The sequence below is a fragment of the Chelonia mydas genome, chromosome 6 (genome assembly GCF_015237465.2).
Source record: "Chelonia mydas isolate rCheMyd1 chromosome 6, rCheMyd1.pri.v2, whole genome shotgun sequence".
Taxonomy (NCBI): domain Eukaryota; kingdom Metazoa; phylum Chordata; order Testudines; family Cheloniidae; genus Chelonia; species Chelonia mydas.
Genome location: NC_051246.2, coordinates 129,242,626 through 129,264,045, shown reverse-complemented (window position 1 = coordinate 129,264,045; position 21,420 = coordinate 129,242,626). Strand labels below are relative to the sequence as shown.

The window sequence follows — 21,420 nt, the reverse complement described above, 5'->3', positions numbered from 1 at the left end:
TAAAGCTAACAAAATGCCATGAAAAGTTGATGCACAGAGGCAGCACAGTTACCGATTCCTTTAACAACCTAGGCCGTGGTTATTCATTGTAATAAACAAAGCCCTAGTAAACCCACAGCCTTTACCAGAGGTCAACAAGAACATAATCATGACCTTGCTTTGCATTAATACAATAAAATAAATTAGTATCCCATGGTACTGAAGACTGGGCTTACTCTTGGTAAGAATCAAAAAATAAAATGCAATAAAAAAAAACAAATGACAAAATATGATGGTGAGATTTTTTTCCCTCCTACTGACTATTCTGCATGAACATAAACTGAAAGGAGGATTCTTGGCCTGCACGTGAGTAAGAATGAATGCTGAAGACGGAGACAAACTACCTGGGTATGTAAAGTATTCCTCTGCCCAGGCAGCATTGTTCTCTGCTATGCAGCACATTTTCTAGTGTTCTGCCATCTTCACATCCTATAATTCTAATAGACAAAGGCACTGATCCTGAAAACACTTTTGCAGGAGCTTAACTTTATGAATACAAGAAAAGGAGTACTTGTGGCACCTTAGAGACTAACCAATTTATGCATCCGATGAAGTGAGCTGTAGCTCATGAAAGCTTATGCTGAAATAAATTGGTTAGTCTCTAAGGTGCCACAAGTCCTCCTGTTCTTTTTGCGAATACGGACTAACACGGCTGCTACTCTGAAACCTGTCTTTATGAATACAAGTAGTTCCATTGACTTCAAGGTAATAGCTTATGGAACACAGGATGCTTTTAAGAAGCATTTGAGGATATCAAGTGGACTATCCCCTGCTCCCAGTATATATGCAAAGATCTGCCATAGCCTGCCAGTCTTATTCTTAGACCTCCTTATCTGGGACCCTTTTTTCCTGCTTGGCTAATGCCTCTTTGGAAACTCTCCAGACTTGCCTTCAGTTTACCCTCAATCAGATTTTCCATTGTTAGTCTACTGGTCATATTATACATGCAAGTTGAAATATATCTTGTCCACCTTCCAAAGATAATGTCTTGTTGAAAGACATGATCTACATCCCTTTTGAAGAAGGGATAATAAAGTAAAAGAAGGAATCCAAAACAGTTGATACATCTTCTGTTGCCAAAACAAAACATGCTGTTTTCATCTTGCGTACACTCAAGTCTTGAAAATGAAATATTCCTTGTGTGTAAAAGCTGGTAATTTTCATTGCTCGTAATACTATTATTATTAATTATTATTATTATTCATTTCTACTGCGGTAGTGCCTGGGATCCTCAGTCATACACAAGTACCCCACTTTACAAACACATAACAAGAAGCTTAATGCTGCTCCTTGATTTATTCAGAGCAGAACAAATGTGCTATATATTACCTTTTGAGTTGGGTTAATTTTCCTTGCTATTCTTTTTTAAGCAAGATGAAGATGGATTGCTGCATAGGGATGGTACCAATACATTGCTGAAGCCTAAATTCATTAATAAAAAAAACTTGTGTTTTTATGCTTTTAAATGTCATATACAATTAAAATATTTTAAAACAATCAAACCAAATTTGACTAGTATAAATCTGGAGTAAGTCTATCACCAAAAATGGAATTACACTAACATTAAACATTAGAATTAAGCAAGCTGTATTTAAGTAAAAAAAAAATCAATCCAGCAAGTGAAAAACTTCATGTTCCCCAAAGACAATGAAAATAGAAGTTTCCATCCAACACATTACTGGCGTGAAATCCCCAATGGTGACAAAGTGGAGAGGCCATGGCTTATGTACTCGAAACCCCAGAATGCTGCATACTGTTTTTGTTGCAAACTCTTCCAGTCTAATGTTCCAGCCACATTGGGTTCTACAGGAACAAAGGACTGGAAAAATCTGGGTAGAAATCTGGCATGCCATGAGAAGGCAGCAAATCATCAGAGAGCATTCCATAGGTGGAAAGAGCTTGAGATGAGACTAAGGTTAAAGGCCACCATAGAGGATCAGCATCAAGAGAAGGTTGCATCAGTGACTCTTTACTGGCAGAATGTTCCAAAAAGGCTCGTTGCCATTGAGAGAATGCTTGCTACCCAAAACCTAGCACTGCGTGGCACTTCAGATCAGCTGCATGTGCCAAACAATGGAAACTTCCTTAAAATTGTGGAGCTGATGGCTGAGTTTGATGCTGTACTCCAGGGGCATCTAAGAAGAATCACCACCCAAGAAATGTACACACACCACTACCTTGGAAAAACAATTCAAAATGAGATCATACAGTTACTGGCAAGAAAAGTCAAACAGAAGATTGTGGCAGATCTGAAGTCAGCAAGATATTACTCTCTTATTCTGGACTGCACACCTGACATCAGCCATACGGAACAAATTACTTGAATGGTGCGTTTTGTAACAATAGCAGAACCGAGTGAAAATGTCCCTGCAATGGTGACTGTCAGAGAGCATTTTCTAGAATTTATTGACATTGATGATACTACAGGAGCGGTTATCACAAATGTGCTTCTTAAAAAGATGGAATTGCGATCGCTGACATGAGAGGTCAGGGCTATGACAATGGTGCCAACATGAGAGGCAAGAACAGAGGAGTGCAGACATGGATTCGAGAGTTAAACCCTCGAGCTTTTTTTTGTCCCGTGCAGTTCTCATTCACTGAACTTGGTGGTCCGTGATGCAGCATCAGCTTCTAGTGAGGCTGCTGAATTTTTTAATGTAATTCAAATCATCTATGTATTTTTTTCTGCATCAACTCATCGATTGCAAATTTTGAACCAACATCTGGGAACATCCTCTCTGACACTGAAACCACGGAGTGCCACATGATGGAAAAGTCGAGTGGTGGTGATAAAGCCTATCAAACACCAAATTGGGAAGACAGATGATGCCATAGTTGCCATTATGGAGGATAATGCTACGACAGGAACTGTTTGTGGGAGAACAGTGGCAGAGGGAAATGGAATCATGAGAAACATACATAACTTCAAATTTCTGGTGGCTTAGTGTTGTGGCATGACATACTGTTTGAAAAAAATGTTGTAAGCAAGAGACTCCAAGGTGTTGACCTTGATGTATCTGGAGCAATGGAACAACTGGACAAAGCAAAGTCATACCTACAGTCTTACCTGTCAGATGAGGGATTTCAAAACGTTCTGAAAAGTGCGCAGAAGTTGGCAGAGGAACTTCACACTGAAGCTATTTTCCCACCCATTCAAAAATACAAGAGGCATCGAAGAAGACGACATTTTGATTACGAGGCACGGGATAATCCCACAAGAGACCCCAAACAACAATTCAAAGTTGAATTATTTAACCAGGTGCTAGATTGTGCAATACAGTCAGTTGAAGAAGGCAGAATTGAGACCTTTCAAAGTTTTGATCCAAGTGAGGGGGCTTGGGGGCGTCATTTGAGCTCCCCGCCTCAGGTGCCAAAATGTTATGGGCCAATGAAGCCATTTCATGTCAAGTGATAACCAATCTTGTGCAAAATAAAACACTGCCATGGTGTGACGACATGTCCTACTTTGTGGCTGCAGTAGAGTGCACCTCTGTGGATTGAGGAAACACCGCAACTAAGATCTCAAGAACCTAACAGAGATTCCAGAGGCAACGCCTTGCCCCTGTGAATCTGTATCTGTACCTGTGCTTCACTGCAGTACACCCACATGGAAATACTCAGCCATAGCAAAATTACCCACGCCCATAGTGTGTTTTGTTTTTTTTTTTGACAAAGAAGAACAGAGAAAATGTGAGGATGGATAAATTTGTGTCATATTGACGGGGAATTTTCTTCTAGAAGGAAACATGTAAAAAGGGAACATGCAAAAAAAAAAGTACTAGCAAATAGAACAAGTTATTTTATAGCTTTTTCCCAGTTCACAGCTTATATTTAAGAGAATTATGATAGAATTGGCATTTCAACAGCATTCAGTAACCACTGTGATGGGCAAGCGTTTCACAGGGGAAAATAAATGATGGAAATTGCATGCACTATCATTCTTTTCCCCCCCGAGGAAAATACAAGAAAATGTCAACAGCTGTAAAACATTATTGTAATAGTTTCTTGTCTGAATCATTTTAAACAATATGTTCATACAATGGAAAAACATTTTTAAAAAAATATGCAAGACACATTAAGACGTTTTCAAAATTCTTAACTCCTGTGGTTTGGCTGTTCACTATAATTTATTTTAGTGTTCCTTTATACTGACTGTATTTTTAATACACTATTAGCTTGGTTGTCATCGACTCTCTTGGGTTCCCCTTGTCCTACTAACGTGAATTAAAATATAACATTCCCTGTCCACACTCGCATTTAAAATGTGTTTGTCAAAACGTGTTAGCAAACACAACACCTTTTTATTCTGGTTTGGACAAGCCCTTAGTGTTTTGTACTGTAGCTAACATCATACCCTCTAAGCACTTTTCTACATTAGTTAGATTGGCAGAGTGAGGTCCCTAGTAGACTTCATGGCGTCTCTTTGCTTCTTTTCTCTTTATGGGATTCCCTGCTGAGGGGTACGGTTGTTGTTGTTTTTCAGAGGGAAGGGGTTCAGAGGTAGCAGTTGTGTCATTCTGGTTATGATGCAGAAGAAGGCTTTGCAACATGACCTAAAGTTCATCAGATTCTGGATTCATCTCAGAAGTTTATTCCATAGTCTGAGAACGCCTTATCCGCCACTCTCCTGTGCTTTCTGATCTGCACTGCCCCAGAGGAATGCAACTAGCATAGCAGTTTATAAGCAGAGACACAATGTCAAATGTAGCTGGACTTTGACCCATTAATGGCTTTGAAGTTCAGGACCAAGGCATTGAACTAGCAGCAAGAGCCAGCTGGGAGCTAGGGAGAAAGCGGAACAAGGGCAAAGGCACGATGGGCTCATGGCAGCCTGAACTTCTATAACCGTGTTCTGAGCAAGTTGGAGTCTTTGACTTGTTTTCTGATCCAACTTCAGATGCAGTGAATTACAGTCTGGAGGTGACAATGCCTGCATCATTGTGGCCCTGAATTCGTCTGGGAGCAAGGGATGAAGTTTCTCATCTGAGCTGCCCATTTGTTTCTGGGTGCAGCTCAAAGAGTTGGTTCTTATCTACAAAGCCCTTAATGGTATTTTGAGAGCGTGTCTCTCTCACTGTATCTCTTCATACCTGTTGTGATCACGGGTCATTTCCTGAGATTGAGCTCTTTGAGACAAGTGGGTTACTCTCTTATGGACAGTCCAGGCCTCTGGAGCCCACCACACCTTGAGCAAACGGCCAAAGCCAGCGTTTAATGTGCTCCAGAATGCAGCACAAGATCTATCTGCACTCTCTGACGGGGTGGGCTACAAACAGATGGCAGGGTAGGGATATAGTATTATAGAGTCGTTTGATAGAGATGTAAGCTAAACATTTTGAATTTCATTCATTCGTGGCATCCAGAGGCTGAGTCAAGGTCACTATTAATGCTTTCAATAGATAACAAAATCAAATCAGTAAAATTTTGTTTCAGAAGAGGCACAACTTTCTTGCAAGTAGCAAGCATTCTTAAAAGGGAGCATTTCTCTTAGGGGGTTACACTTCAGCATCACTTGTAGAGCGTGGCATGACAATAACATAGCACTGAGTAACTTTACGAACAGCAAAGCATTGTTGTGTGAACATTTTAAAACTAATTATATTAGAATTCCTGTCGACTTCTTAAGAGCAACTGAATAGTTGGCTTGTTTTTGAGCAAGTCCCCAAATATCTGCCTAGTTATTCAAATATAAGAAGACAGGCTGGTTTTGATTGTCCTCACTATATATGTTTGAGTCAGGTCATGTACTTGCTTAACAATTTGGGCCTGATTCAAACCACTGAAATTCATGTGAAACTCTCTGGTCTTCAGTGAGTTTTGTTTCAGACCCTTACTCCAGGAGGGGTTTTTTTGTGTGTGTTTGTTTTTGGTTGTTTTTTTTTTTAAGATTAGCTCGGAACCAGGTTTCATCAGGCTCTGTACCTCTTTGTAGTCAGAAATATGCAAACAGTTTTCCCACGAACCGGGGCAAAAAGCTGTCCACGGCTAATCATGTAAAGCAATGTTTTCAAGTATGCCGTTAGTTTTTACCTAACAGTGATTAAAGGCACAGTGTTAGCATCTGACTTGACCCCGTTGAAGTAAACATTTTTCCTGTCAGTGTGTAGCAGCAAACCTTTCCACGGGGACAGAAATCAGCACTGCATCGAGCCTGTTGCAGACGAATGAGCCGCGTGGTCAGAAGAAAGCGGCAGGTGGCAGCACACGCAGATTTGGATTGTCTCCATGGTTTTCAATAGATTTCATTAACAAGTCATGTGGAACATGCTCCTGTCAGGGCCAAAAACATGGTTTCTCCCCTTTGCCAAGGCATTCTCTTACACCCCATGATTCTTGGCATTTAACACTGGTGCCCACACACAGACCAAAGAAGCATCCCACAGGATGGGAAGTGTTTTCCTGCCCCCCCCCCAAGCAGCCTGTGTTCACAGCAATGTGTCAGAAGAGCTTAGAATTATCTTGTGCACAAAATGAGCCAGAGAGAGACAGAGCCACTCCACACAAATGGATTTTCCCCCCAGCTCCCATAAACTAAAAGAGCTTTTACTGCTGCTTTTGTCTACTTGTAGTTCACACTTCTTTTTCCTGATTGCTTATTCATCTCCCCTGTGCATTGTTTCAGGAGATGACTAAATTGATACCTGAAATGCATGCTATAAAAAGATCTATTAAGCCCCACAAGTTTGTAAGAATATTTTCTATGGGACCCTATTAGATTTCTGTAAGGCCCACTGAATCATCTGCATTAAATTCAATCAGTGTTTTTTTCATAAGCATTCACTTTTAAAATGTTGTATGACCCTGAACTCTGGACACTTGTTTATCTCTGTCTCTCTTTCTATGATTGTTTCACCAGCTTTTTTGGGTCATGTATTTAAAGGGTCTTTCTCTGTTTTGATTCAAACAAGTCAAAAAACTTTTTACCCTACCTCTACCTTTAATTTTAATATTCTTCCATTTATTTTAATTACACTTGTGTATTGCCCAAAGATGAAGAGCAACAAGAAGTTAGTACACCCAAAGTTCCAGTAACTGATGCACTGAATTGCAGCCAAGAATTCCTGCTCATTTTGCTAAGGAAAAAATAATCCATCTATTTCTCTGAATCCTGCTGATAAGTAAACACCACAATATCTGAAGTCAATGAGACTACGCGTGTTCTGAAATTAAGCCCATGAGTAAACATTCGCAGAACTGGGTCGTAGGTTCGTAATGTTTCATAAGACAACAATGGTTTATTGAGTTCAGGAAAAAGCTAATTTTTAAGAAACCCCACTCAATAATGTTTTATTCATGGGACAAAACTGACGCCCTTTTATCATCATATATAATCCTGTTTGTTATTTCCTTGAAAACATATGGCCTGATCCCGCAAAGATTTACACATATTTCATCCCTGAAGGTCACCGTGGCCCACAATAGCCACAGGGAGCGGAAGAACACAATGATAGAAGGTAGCCACCTTTGCCCCCATTTTCCAAGCCCTGGCCCAGTAGCCACTTGGCTGAACCCAAAGATTGGACCGGAGTTGTTCATTTTAATTATCTAGATTCCCAAACTAAGCATCAAGCAATCAGTAAAGAGTCATGATAGTGTAAAGGTTCCTTGGACATTCCTGGTTTTTATAGGTTGCTCATTAGCTAGTCATGTGTTGCGTTACTCACTGGATCACTAAGGACTATGTACAGCAGGGAAATGACACATTCAGTCTCTGTGGAGGAAGGAAGGAATGGCTTGTCTTTTGTGTACCTACAATGGACAAATTATCTCCGAGATCTTCTAAGGAAAGTCATTGATGTTGGTTAGGGAGGCAGCTGCTTATCCATCTTTACAGTGCAGGCAACGCGCTGGCCGGTAGCCAGTAAAACAAGTGACAGTGAGAAAATTGTGGCCAACAGAATCAAGACCAAACCGGTGGGGCTCTTTTGGAGTGTTGAGTGAATGAAGATGAAAGACACAGTAAGAATTGCATATTAAAATACTCTCTGTGATTATGATTCAAGATACTGGTAAATATGATGTGGGGGAACAAAGGAAAATGACTGATAATGAGTGGTTTATCAAATGATAATGAATAGCACTATAGCAGCTTAATAAAACGGTCACTACTACAATAAAAATGTGAATGCAGTAATCATGTCAGAATACAGCTATAAGAAAGTGACAATTACAAGGTGATGAGTGCTCAGGAGAGGGCACTGTTCATTATGAGATGAAAAGAAGGCACTGATTATGTACAAAAACATACCAAAAGATGAAGAGGGGAAATTACTGCCCTGAAGCTAAAGTACCTACTGGAATATACCTGGAGGGGGTTGGTTATGCCATCTCTTCAGACCACTTGCTGAGCTTAAACAGAATCACCAGATCCAGAACTGGCCTCAATTACTGTATATTAAACAGATATTTAGCAGCTCCTCCATTAACACGCTTGCGTAATTCTTCTGAAGAATACAGAAAGTTATTTAAGGAGCAGACCCTGTGACAAACTAGGAAGAAACAGCAACTCCTTGGGTAATGTGGAATCCATTTCGAAGATCCTTCTTTAGACCCACATTACTATTTGTATTACAGTGTCTGTCAAAAGTACATGATTAATCCAGTTTATCACACAGCCCTGCACTGCATCACAATGATATCAACATTATATATGTGATTTTACACACACACACACACCCTTAAAATTGAAATATTAGGGAAAAGAAAGTGTTTCAAAAGCATTTCTTTAAAGCTATCAAAAAGATATCTTACTGAACTATAGTGGTAGACTCAAGACTGCCCCTAGTTAATGCCTGCTGACCACAGATATTTCCAGACCAATGAATCCAGGCTTATTTTGCTGCATTTACAATTTTCAATGCACCAATCACTTAGGCTTTTGCATTACAACTTGCTGGCCAGTTCTAAGTAGCGAGTACTTGCACAAACTAACTACCATATGTATGATTTCAGAGTAGCAGCCGTGTAAGTCTGTATTCGCAAAAAGAAAAGGAGTATTTGTGGCACCTTAGAGACTAACCAATTTATCTGAGCATAAGCTTTCGTGAGCTACATCCGATGAAGTGAGCTGTAGCTCACGAAAGCTCATGCTCAAATAAATTGGTTAGTCTCTAAGGTGCCACAAGTCCTCCTTTTCTTTTTACCATATGCATGCACTCCTAATGAACTGCTGCCCAGGACTGGTATTGAATAACAGAAATTGTGGCAGAGCAAAATCACCCCTGGGAGAGCAAGAGTAGTAAACCCAAAGTAGCAAACCCACTTCTATCATAAACCAAACACTTTTGCTGAAATGTGACAGAGGAAGTTGAAACCAGCTGCAGGACACTCACTGCCGAAGCGTTGGCCCATTCGCCCACCCACCACAAAGAGACCCAGGCACTCTCTTACCTTCGGGGAATGCCTGCCTGGTGTTCTCTGGATCTACTAACACAAGACAAGCCTCAGTACTGTTCCTGGCTGGGAGCCACCATTCTGGAATCAATCAAGTGGACCTGGGCCAGCTGGTGCTTTATGGCTTCACACAGCACTACCGGGTGGCTGAAATGGGGTATTGCAAACTATTGAGATGAATAAGAACCAATAACTGCTAAATTGTCCCCTTTCTCTCTTTTGTTTCTCTGGCCCCCTCCCTGGTCTTCTTCTATCCTGAATGGGTGCTGCTGGTCTCTCCTTGCTTGCTGTTAGCCAAAGGAGCAAACTGGTTTAGCTGAAGAAAAAACCAACCAACCATGTGCTTTATCCATGAATCAGACCATGGAAAGACAGCAGGGCTGAAAGGAAACAGATCCAGAAGCCTCTAACATCATCACTGAGCACCTGACCAAGGCTGTTCAGGCCACACCTCAGAGGCAGAAACTTTGTAAGGCACAATAATTATGTGAAGTTCTGTAGAAATTTTAAAAGCAGAAGTGACCATTCGATCATCTAGTCTGACCTCCTGTATGTCAGAGGAAAATTATATGAGCCATAGATGTATCACCATGTAAACAGACACATCAGGGATTTTGTGACCTCTCATAGTTAAGGGAAAGGCCCCACACCTAGGCCACAGAGCCACTCATTAGAGTAAGAAAAGTTTTTTGTTTGATTGGTATGGCACTCTCAGTCACAGCACACTGTTTAATTCTGACTAGCCCCAATTAGTCCCAATCTCCATCCTTCTTCCCCACACTGCAAACCACAGCCCCACGCACATGAGGAGCACTCCCCCTCTTCAGTTACAAGCAGGACACAGGCCTCACAAAGAGCTTTGAAAGAAATGAATTGTGGATTGAGTGTCCAAACGTAATACTCACCTGGGTGAACTGTATTCATCGGGAAAGACCAGATGCTCGAGTCATAGCCCCGAGGGAAACAGTTGAAGTCAATGTATAGAGTACTAGAGTTTAAAACCAAAAGGAACCATCTGGTCGGACCTCCTGTATATAAAAGGTTATTCAGTTTCACTCAGTTACCCCTGTGTGGTGCCCAGTAACTTGTGTTTGACTAAAGCACATGTTGCAGAGAGGCATCCAGTCTTGATGCAAAGACATCATGACCAGGCAAATCTACCATTTCCCTCTGTCATTTGTTCCAATGGTTCCAACTGTTAAATATGTGTGCCTTATTTGTAACTGGACCTTGTCTGGCTTCAGGGTCCAGCCATTGGTTCCTGTAATGCCTTTCTCTGCTCAGTTGAAGAACCCTTTAATACCTGGTATTTTCTCCCTGTGAAGGTCTTTAGGCACCGCAATCAACTCACTTCTCAGTGATACACTAAACAGATGGAGTTCTTTAGGTCTCTCACTCTAAAGTATTTTCTCCAGCACTCACGTAATTTTTGTCTCTTTTGTCTGCACTGTCTAATTTTTCAACTTTCTTTTAAAAACACGGACACCAGAACTGGACACAGTATGCCAATATTGGTCTCACCAACATTGTACACAGAGGTAAAACCACCCACCTACTCCTGCTCCCTCATTCATCCACCCAAAGATCTCCTTAGCACTTTTTGCCACAGCGTTGCACTGGGACCACATGTTCAGTTGCTTCTCTCCTATCACCCCTGTAATGCTGGCAAACCAGATGCTAGCTCAGGTCAGAACCCCAGGCCCATTCACTTGTGTGTTAGTATAGATCAAAGTGTTAAATGAATAAGTGGGTAATCAGTTGTTTAAACTTCATGAAAACTAATGGAATGTTACTTGCATTGTTTTCACTTATCTGTTCCTGTTATAATGGAATAGCAAACATTTACATTGTGTATACCCCTGTGTCTAAATAACCCATCAAAGAAATCTTGTGAAATGCTAAGGAAGGACTTAAGGACTTTAACAGAAAATGCTAATTTCAAAGTATTATGCAAAGGCTAAGTGCATTCCTCACTCATCATCATCACAAAAAAAGTCCACACGGGTATAGACACTATCAGCTTATCTTCTGTCAGAAGAAGCTATAAATATGGATTCAAAGAAAGATCCTTTATCCCTGACTGTTTGGACTCTTATAGAGAAATGTACCAGATGCAAAGCGGAGATCCTCAGAGACAATCTGGATACCTCGAAAGACTTTTGGGAAACTGGCAGTTTATCACATCACTGCCACCAGTTGGAGTTACAAACGGTGATTCACCTGTGCATATATTTTGCCTGCTTTAACCTCTCTGTAACTCCCATTTCCTTCTCTTAGCTACTAATCCTATAGTTAGTTTGCTGTAGATTTGGCTGCCAGCATTGTCTTTGGTGTAAGATCTGGAGTACAAACTGGTCTCATTTAAGTGTCTGGTCTCTTGAGACTGGGAGAAACCTGCTGTGGTGTGATTTTAGGTTTAAATCACCTTTTATCACCCAGTTCTTTGTCTGAGTGGCAAGACAGGCTGGAGAGCCTAAGGGGACTGTCTGTGACTCCATGGTAAGACTGGTATAGTGATCCAGGAGTGCACATTTGTTCCTGGCTTGGTGAAATCTAATTACAGAATATACCACCAGCTTGGGGTATCTCCCCTATTTCTGAGAGTCCACACTGAGGTAGGCACTCGCAGTTGTGAGTCACTCCACACAGCATGACAACCCCTATATCCTTTCCAGAGTCACTGCTTTCCAGGATACAGTCTCCCATTCTGTAGGCATGCCCTGCAGTCCTTGTTCCTAGATGTAAGATTTTGCATTTGGCTGCATTAAACCACATTTTGTCTGAATGTCTCCAGCTTACTAAGCAAACCGAATCACTCTGTGTGACTGCCCTGTCCTCCTCCTTTATCACTCTGCTAATGTTTGTATCACCCACAGATTTTATCAGCAATGATTTTACATTTCCTTTCAGATCACTGTAGAAAATGTTGAATAATGTCAGGCCTCGTACTGATCCCTGCAGAACCCCACGAGAAACAGCTGCATTTGAAAATGATTCCCTGCTGACACCTGCTTTTTGAGATCTATCAGTTAGCCATTTTAAATCCATTTAACATGTCCTCTGTTGATATTTCATCATGCTATTTTTATCAGAAGGTCATGCAGCACTAAGCCAAATGCCTTACAAAAGTCTAAATTTATTACACCTACACAGTTACCTTTACCAACCAAATTGAACTAAAACCTCTCCAACGCATCATCAAGGATCTACAACCTATCCTGAAGGACGACCCATCACTCTCACAGATCTTGGGAGACAGGCCAGTCCTTGCTCACAGACAGCCCCCCAACCTGAAGCAAATACTCACCAGCAACCACACACCACACCACAGAACCAATAACCCAGGAACCTATCCTTGCAACAAAGCCTGTTGCCAACTGTGTCCACATATCTATTCAGGGGACACCATTGATAGGGCTAATCACATCAGCCATGCTATCAGAGGCTCGTTCACCTGCGCATCTACCAATGTGATCTATGCCATCATGTGCCAGCAATGCCGCTCTGCCATGTACATTGGCCAAACTGGACAGTCTCTACGTAAAAGAATAAATGGACACAAATCAGATGTCAAGAATTATAACATTCAAAAACCAGTTGGAGAACACTTCAATCTCTTTGGTCACTCGATTACAGACCTAAAAGTTGCAATTCTTCACCAAAAAAACTTCAAAAACAGACTCCAATGAGAAACTGCTGAATTGGAATTACTTTGCAAACTGGATACAATTAATTTAGGCTTGAATAAAGACTGGGAGTGGTTGAGTCATTACACAAAGTAAAACTATTTCCCCATGTTTATTCCCCCCCCCCCCCCCCCCCCGTTCCTCAGATGTTCTTGTCAACTGCTGGAAATGGCCCACCTTGATTATCACTACAAAAGGTTTCCCCGCCTCCGCTCTCCTGCTGGTAATAGCTCACCTTAAGTGATCACTCTCCTTACAATGTGTATGGTAACACCCATTGTTTCATGTTCTCTGTGTATATAAATCTCCCCACTGTATTTTCCACTGCATGCATCCAATGAAGTGAGCTGCAGCTCACGAAAGCTTATGCTCAAATAAATTGTTTAGTCTCTAAGGTGCCACAAGTCCTCCTTTTCTTTTTACGAATACAGACTAACACAGCTGCTACTCTGAAACCAACCAAATTTGTAATCTCGTGAAAGAATGAAATCAGGTTTGTTTGACAAGACCTATTTTACAGAAAACCATGTTATCTGGCATTAATTATGTTCCTCTCCTTTAATTCTTCTTTAGCCATTACTTTGTGCTGGGTGCAATGCCTTTTGTATTTTAAAAAATCATCTATATTTTTTTAGAAATTCTAATGATATTTTATTACTGGCTGCATGAAACTTCCAGCATATTTCTCCCGAAGTGAACTCCCCAATAACTCCACATTTGTCTTTCCACATTACAGACAGGTGTTTAGGGAGTAAGTCATCCTGTTCTCTGGTTTGATTTGATGGTCCGTAACACCCTCCCATCCGGTGCCTGCTCCTGGGCTTTGTTAGCTAGTACATTGATCCACATGCATTTAAGACACCGTGGTTCTAAGTTATCTGTAATTCTAAAACAGATAATGGGTGTTTTTAATGTAGTGTGCCCCACGCCCCCCAACACCTCTTTTACCCACTTTCTCCTTTCTGAACAGGCTATAAGTACTGATTTTAATGTTCCAATCATTCTGATTGTCCCACCAGCTTTCAGCAATGCCAGTTATATCAAAGTTCTTCTGATGAATGAGGATTTGCAGTTCCTCTAATCACCCACATTCCTAGCACTGGTATGAAAAATTTGAAGTATTTCTTCTCTTTGTATTCACTTGGTTCAGGACACGCGGAGTCTGTGTTGGTACCGCCTTTGCCTCCGTAAGTACCCTCCCTGGTCTTGGTAGTTAAATGCCTTCTTGGCTGCTCCAACGAGCCTCCAATTGAGAAGATTAGTCCCCCCCCCACACACACACACACACCTGTGAGTTGTAGGCTGTCCTGTTCATTTAGACCACCCTCCCATGGGAATGTGGCCCCATACTCCACAAAACCACACTGCTTATACAGATGAATAGCTTCCTCTCTCTCCTCTGCAGGGAAATAGAGCAGCTGTTTTTGTCCATTACATGCCAGAAATTGACTCCACCAAGGTGGTTTCAAGCAATGGTCTCAAGTTGCAGTGGGGGAGGTCTATGTTGGATATTAGGAAACACTATTTCATGAGGAGGGTGGTGAAGCACTGGAATGGGTTCCCTAGGGAGGTGGTGGAATCTCCATCCTTAGAGGTTTTTAAGGCCTGGCTTGACAAAGCCCTGGCTGGGATGATTTAGTTGGGGATTGGTCCTGCTTTGAGCAGGGGGTTGGACTAGATGACCTCCTGAGGTCTCTTCCAACCCTAATCTTCTATGATTCTAAGGTGGGGAGGGAAGGTTCCCTAAATCAGTGAATAAAAACCATTTAATCCCCAACATGAACGAGGCCCAGGGTTGGGGTTTTCTTTCTTTAGCCTTTTCTTGCAGAGAGACAAAATGGCAGGAAGACGCAGCCACGGAGGATGCCTTCCTCCATGGTATTCTGAGAGAGGCAGGCGTCAAACTAGAGAAGCCAAAGGAGGGAGCCCCAAAGAGCGGGAAAATCCTGAATGCTGATTGAGCGACTTCCTGCCTGTCAGAGCAAGTGAGGAGGAACTCAGTGCCCGTGCTGCTGCCACTGAGCCACAGAGGGGAAAAATCGTACTTAATTAATTAATAAAATGCATTAAAATAAACCTTGACATCCATTCTAAAATGCAACAGCAACCCATTAGAGGGCAAATTCCTGGATGGTACAGATTATTCAGTGAGAACTACGAAAAGGTCACTGGAATGCTTGCAAGGTAAAAAGCAATGTTGTCGTTTAAAGGAAAAATACTAATTAGAGGGTTGTTTTGATTACAGAATGGACACAGACACCTGGCCCTTATGCTATACATCCACTACCTTGGTTTTGCTCAAAAGTAGTTTTAAGAAAATGCTCAGTCCTACCCAGTAAACATGAGGACACATGTACTATGAAAGTCACACACTAACACAGTGAACACATGGTACATTAAGATGGATTTATGCCAAATATTTAGACACATTTTCAAACGGGTGCAGACAAAATTATGCATGTGCTTCTCAGTGTAGTCAGTGCCTGATGTGCATATGATCACCACCTACCCCAAACGGGTTTCATAGATTCATATATTTTAAAGCCAGAAGGGATCTTTGTGGTCATCTAGTCTGATCCCCTGTACAACCCAGGCCATAGGACTTTCTTGAATTAATCCCTGCTTCAAGACCAATATCTGTGCTTGAACTAAAGCATATCTTTTAAAGAAAAACATCCAATCGTGATTTAAAAATTTCCAGGGATGAAGAATCAACCACAATCCTTGGGATAAGTTGTTCCAATGGTTAGTTACCATCGCTGTTAAAACATTGTGCCTTATTTGTCTAGCTTCAACTTCCAGCCATTGGACCTTGTTATACTTTTGACAGGTTGGCAGGAGGGATTGAAGGCAGGAATTTTAGTGCTATAACACAGACCTGTAAAGCTAAAGGAGCGATGCTATTAATTGGTAGCAACAGTAAGCTATTATCCTCTAGGTGGCCCAGCCACTAGAGGAGGAGATGACAGACTTTGCCAATGAGTTGCATATGTTAGTTGGGGTTGTGCACACTTTGGGTGCTGCACAGACAGAAGTTGGATGCACACACTTTGGAAAATTTGGGCCCTAATTTGTAAGAAAACATGATACACAGAATGAAGTCCACAAAACAACAATGAAACTGCAGCTAATATGCAGGATACAAAAGCTGAGTGATGGAGAAAATGACTGAAAAGAGTGAAATAGTTAATGTATCTGGGAGGAGGGCACCGAAATACATTCAGTGTAGCAAGCTAATGAATGAAGGTTAATGAAATACAACATGGTCAAACAGTTACAAACGGCGAATGCAGCAGAGCAACCTTAGTGAAATACCAGACATGCAAAGTTTAAGTAGTTGATGATCATCCTACGGTGAATGTCCGTTTCTCTTCAAATGCTTTTCTCATGGTGATATCAGTGTAAGTTCAAAGACACACTAACAATGAAAAATATCTGACAGACCAGGTATATCCCAGAGTATAAATGGGAGATATGCCTGATCTGTATTCTCTGTAAGTATTTTGCAAAGTTGGTATTGCTTTTAGTAGCTTGGAGGCATTCCATTCATAAGACTTCTCAGAAGCTCTTCAAAATCTTATCTCCATGCTCTGAAGAATTCAAATCCTGTAAAAATCAGAGCTACTGCAAACAGAGGTTCAGAAATAGATTTATTTTTGTATCCCCACCCAGATAAGACCCCACTCTCTGTTTTACATATAACACTGAGACTGTATACAGACACACACACACACACACACTCACACTCACACAGCCAGCAAACTAAACCATTTCTAATAGCTATGCATCATGAAGAAGTCGTATTTCAAAACTGTTTTCTGAATTCATTACCAATATAAATAGTGACATTTTATCCTATGGGACAAAATGCAAATGAACTGAAGTAAAATTGTGCCCAGACCCAATGCCTACAAAGCCGATCTGATTTATAACTCCCTTACAATCAAACTCTAAGTGCAAAAACTTCACAACATGTCCTGCAATTACAAATATCAAATTAGGGGAATATTGCAAAAGAACTACCCTTGGCAGGATGGAGGCCTAGACAATCAAGTCTTGAGTGCTTTAGGATGGTTTTAAGGGCCACTGGTTTGTGTGTGTTACTGAAATTGTAGCTGCTTGGGGACCATATGTTTGATGGCTGGCTCACACATTATTTTTAAATTATTTGCTATAGCTCAGATCGTCCCCCCTGGTCTTAAAATCTATTAATTTCACAAGGAAAATATCTTCATTAAATTCATTTGCAAAATCTCCCTGTTTCTTTTTCTGAGCCAGTATCTTTGAAAATAGTATGGTAGTAGCGGAGAGGGGAATAATATATTGGGGAAGTATTCATCATATTCATTCCTTCAATGCTTCTTCTAACCACAAATATTTGATAAGGAGAATTCAAGGCAGATTTTCATCTTTTTTTCTTCTCTCCATTAATTATTTTCCCATACATTTGGATAAAATGGTTTGTTGTCTATAAAGTCTAATGTTCTACCATGTCTGTAAATTTCACGAAGGCTTGAGAGTGATAGGAAGATGGTTAGATGCTGATTATTTTTAACGTCTACTACTTTAAGAATTTATTGTGCAGTGAAGGAATGTGTGCTTTGCATGACCAATGGAGAATAATGCAAATGAAACAATGACACTATCCCCAGTCCTTCATGTTGAAGGACTTTACAACATAAGGTGAACAACCAAAACACCAGAACCAACCCAACCGTCTAGTGAACTTTAAGCAGTAGGAGTCTGCTCCTTTGTGGAGGTTGCATCAAGACCTCTCTTGATTTAAGGAATACAAAACTCTTTGACAGATAAAAATTATCTTTTTAGATTCCACCATCCCAAGTGTCTTTGTCACATAATTATGCATAATCTTCCAAGCACTTGGAGCATAAATACAATAGAGAAAGAGACTTTTTGATTATAAATATCTGAGGTGAGATAATGACACTGAGAGAAGTGGGTCAGATTTAATCCATGGATTAAATTATCAGCAAAAGAAAATGATTTTCTCCAAAAAATTAGCAAAACCTTCTTTCTCTAATCAGCATTTGTGAGAAAGTGAAGGATAAACAAAACCTGTGGGGATTTCAACAGGTAATACTTTCTCGCAGTAAATTAGCAACTGTAGAAAATTCTCAGCCTGCTATTTTGAATGATCTTAGAGTTTTGGTTTTGAGGGAAAAAGTAATTTATGTCACAGCTTGACGTCAACTTTCACAGGATCCAGTTGTAGAACTCCTGCATAATGACGTGTGTGTGTACGTGTACGTGCACATGCATGCATGTGCAGAGAGAGAATATGTGATGGTGTTGTGTATTAACGCTTTTGTTTACAAATCTGGGATGTCTGCACAACTTGTGAACTGTGAAGCCACAAGTGTGCAATGCAGGGGTCTTCTCAAGGGATTGTGATTAAATACAGAGTCATGCGATCAACTGCTGAAAAATTTATGATCAGAGACCTCTGTCTGTCTCAACTGCCCTGTGCCCACTAAGCCATCACTCCGAGTTTTCTCTTAACATTCCAAAGTGCAGGACAGTTTCAAGCAGCTACCATTTTTAAATGAACCTACCAGATAAACGTTTCCTTCTTTCCCCCACAAAAATGAGGAATTTCATCCCCAAAATTACGCCGACCCAGGCCCACCCTAACATTCCCTCTTCGACCAGTGATTTGTTTAATGTCCTATATCTCACTGCACAGCTAAAATCCAGGGACCAGCTCCATATCTCTTATCATACAGCTACACTGGCTCATGCTAGCTGAGGATCTGGCTCAGGACCTTTGTGTCACTAGAAACTGGAGAGTTCCTCTTTCCCATACACAAGACCAGAAGCTTAAACTGGAGACCTTTTAATGTACAGAAAATCCATTTTAGGTCAATTTTCTCCAAGGCTTGTCATGGCTCCCTCTGAGCCCTGCAGAGTTGAACTCATGGGGCTAAATCACACCTCACAGATTTCACCTGTCTCACAGGGAAGGAAGGTTAGCTGCAACCCCAGCACCATCCTTGCCCTTCCTAGGACCCCGCTTATGGTTCTCCATGGGGTGAGGCTCTGCATAGACATAGAAAACCATAAGAGCTGCTCTGATTTCCCTACTTTAGAAGCAGTCCTCTAGAACTAGGTTAAATTCACATGAGTTCTTGCTCCTCCAGTTCCTAACAAGATCCAAGATTCATTGTTTGAGAAATTTTAGATTAATGCTACCCCGTTCTTACATAGGTAGGACTAGAAACCATGTCTTCTGAGTCTAGGGTAGCACTTTATCCTATTAGGCCACACTTCTCCTCCTAGCAAGATGGTCATTCTCTAGCTCTCTGACAAAGCACATGGTGCCTATGTTTGTTCTCTCTCTGCTCCCACAAAATCCGCCACAAATTCAAGGCTAAATCCTGAGAGGAATAAGTCTAAGGAGAGCTGTAGGTGACCAAGCCCATGGTCAGGAGTTGTCCCCTGTTCCCAGCCAGATGTGGACTGGTAGGAGAGTACAAGGTCTTTCAAAAAATTATGTCACTAAAGTTTCCTCAATGTTCCAATTTCCGACTCCCCACTGTGTATATGTTATTGTATAAGCTGCAAGAAAACTTCCTTTTTGTTCTTCTTGCTTTTTAAAATAGCTGATAAACAGGAATAAAACTGCTCTCACCCATGTGAGTAACACAGAGCTGTGAGGAAAAGGCCCTACCTATTTTTCCAGGTTCATCACATGGAAAAGTAAGGAAAAGCAACACACCACCTTTTCAGTGTTTAGCTCTGTTTCATAGGTACAATAGCAGTCTAGGAGAAGATTTATGCATTGTGACACGCCACAGGGCCTGTAAGGAACTTATCCCAGAACTTATTTCATTTCAGATATCTGAGATTATAAGCAGGACCGAGGAAAACCAGGTCTCTTTTTTTTCTGAGGTAATTTTTAAACACACAGGCAGCACAGGCCTAGTTAAGGTCATAAAAAGAATCAGAAGATGGTTGTCTTCTGAGTTTTTCCTTTAGATTCAGACAACTAAAATATATGTCTCTCTAAAGTCACTAATTAATTTCAGTCACAAAACACCACTGTCCTCTTCCTGTATTTTAGCTGGGACCTTAGTTTGGATTTAGGGAATATTCTCTGACAATTTAATTCACATAGCCTTTAATGACACCACATTTGTATTTAATGCATATGTTCTGGAAACAACCAGTGAGTCCAGCTCTACTCAGTCCTGAAGAAAAGGTAGCATTTAAAGCAGCTGTCTCCGCTAATGGCTTGATGTCAAATCTGCATCTGGCTCAAGTCAGTCCTTGAATAAAAAGGAAAACTTCAGAGCCAGGAACCTTGCCAACTTCTGTGACGAGACCATTTTGAGATTCTAATCATTGTGCAGAAAGCAGTGCTTGCTAGACTAATTCTGGGCACTATGCTTTAACTATTGCAATACTAATATAATAATTATACATCATCAGATTATTTACAGTCTCCCCAAAGATGCTTGCTGAGTCCAAATTAAAAACATAACCAATGATAATAACTGGATACAAATGCATACGCGCAGTTTGCAATATATATTCTAGTCACTGGGAATAAGGGGAGCCTTTCTGCACACTAATGCGGTCATTGTAAAAAGAACGGGCTGTCATTTTGGCTTTTCTCGTCCATTGATACTCTGACTATCGTCAGCTGTATTTCCAAGACTCTGGCTCAAATCAGTAATTAGTCTTTAGTTTATTTTAGTTGGCCTACCTCCACATTTCTGGAGTCCTCATTCTTTTTTTCCTCTCCTTCCCATCCCAGAACATCAGCCATAGGCGGATGCTGACCTTTCGAGCAGAGCCCCCATGGTGCTCTTCCATCTCAGCAGGTGAAGGAGAACAGAGATTCAAGAGAGATTCAAAGCCAGCTTGGGCTTTTCTATCTCAGGAGGTGGGAGCAACGCAAACTGTGTCAGAAGCTCATGGAGTAGCATTAATCTTTGGAGACAATGCAGCGGAGCCACCTTTACACAGATAAAGCAAGCCCCATGCTAGAATGCCGTCACAGGCCCTAAACATTTTGGTGTGGATGCAAAAAAGGATGCTGGGAGCCTAGGTCCCCGTTTTAGGTGCCTAAGACCTCATTTCGGGACCCCTGCAAAGCACAAAACACCTGCTGAACCCTGTAGGCACCTAAACTCACTTGGCACCTAAGTTTTTGGGTGAAAGTTCCCTACACCCAGGGGCGGCAGAACAGGGGGAGCCAGGGGGCCATGGCACCATCACTTTTAACCTGCCTTAATGGCACACAACGGGAGGAGAGGGGGCGGAGAGGAGCGAGTCGGGG

At 41.3% G+C, this 21,420-nt stretch overlaps 1 protein-coding gene and 1 long non-coding RNA gene across 3 annotated transcripts in view; one reads left to right on the top strand and one right to left on the bottom strand.

Moving 5' to 3' along the window:
* Nucleotides 1–21,420, bottom strand: part of MDGA2 (MAM domain containing glycosylphosphatidylinositol anchor 2) — a 647,298-nt gene that overhangs the window by 456,791 nt on the left and 169,087 nt on the right. The window lies entirely within an intron of this gene.
* On the top strand, nucleotides 7,727–12,726 carry LOC122466242. The gene is made up of 3 exons (XR_006291614.1): nucleotides 7,727–7,998; nucleotides 11,531–11,643; nucleotides 12,343–12,726. It is a non-coding gene; the product is annotated as an uncharacterized LOC122466242 (long non-coding RNA).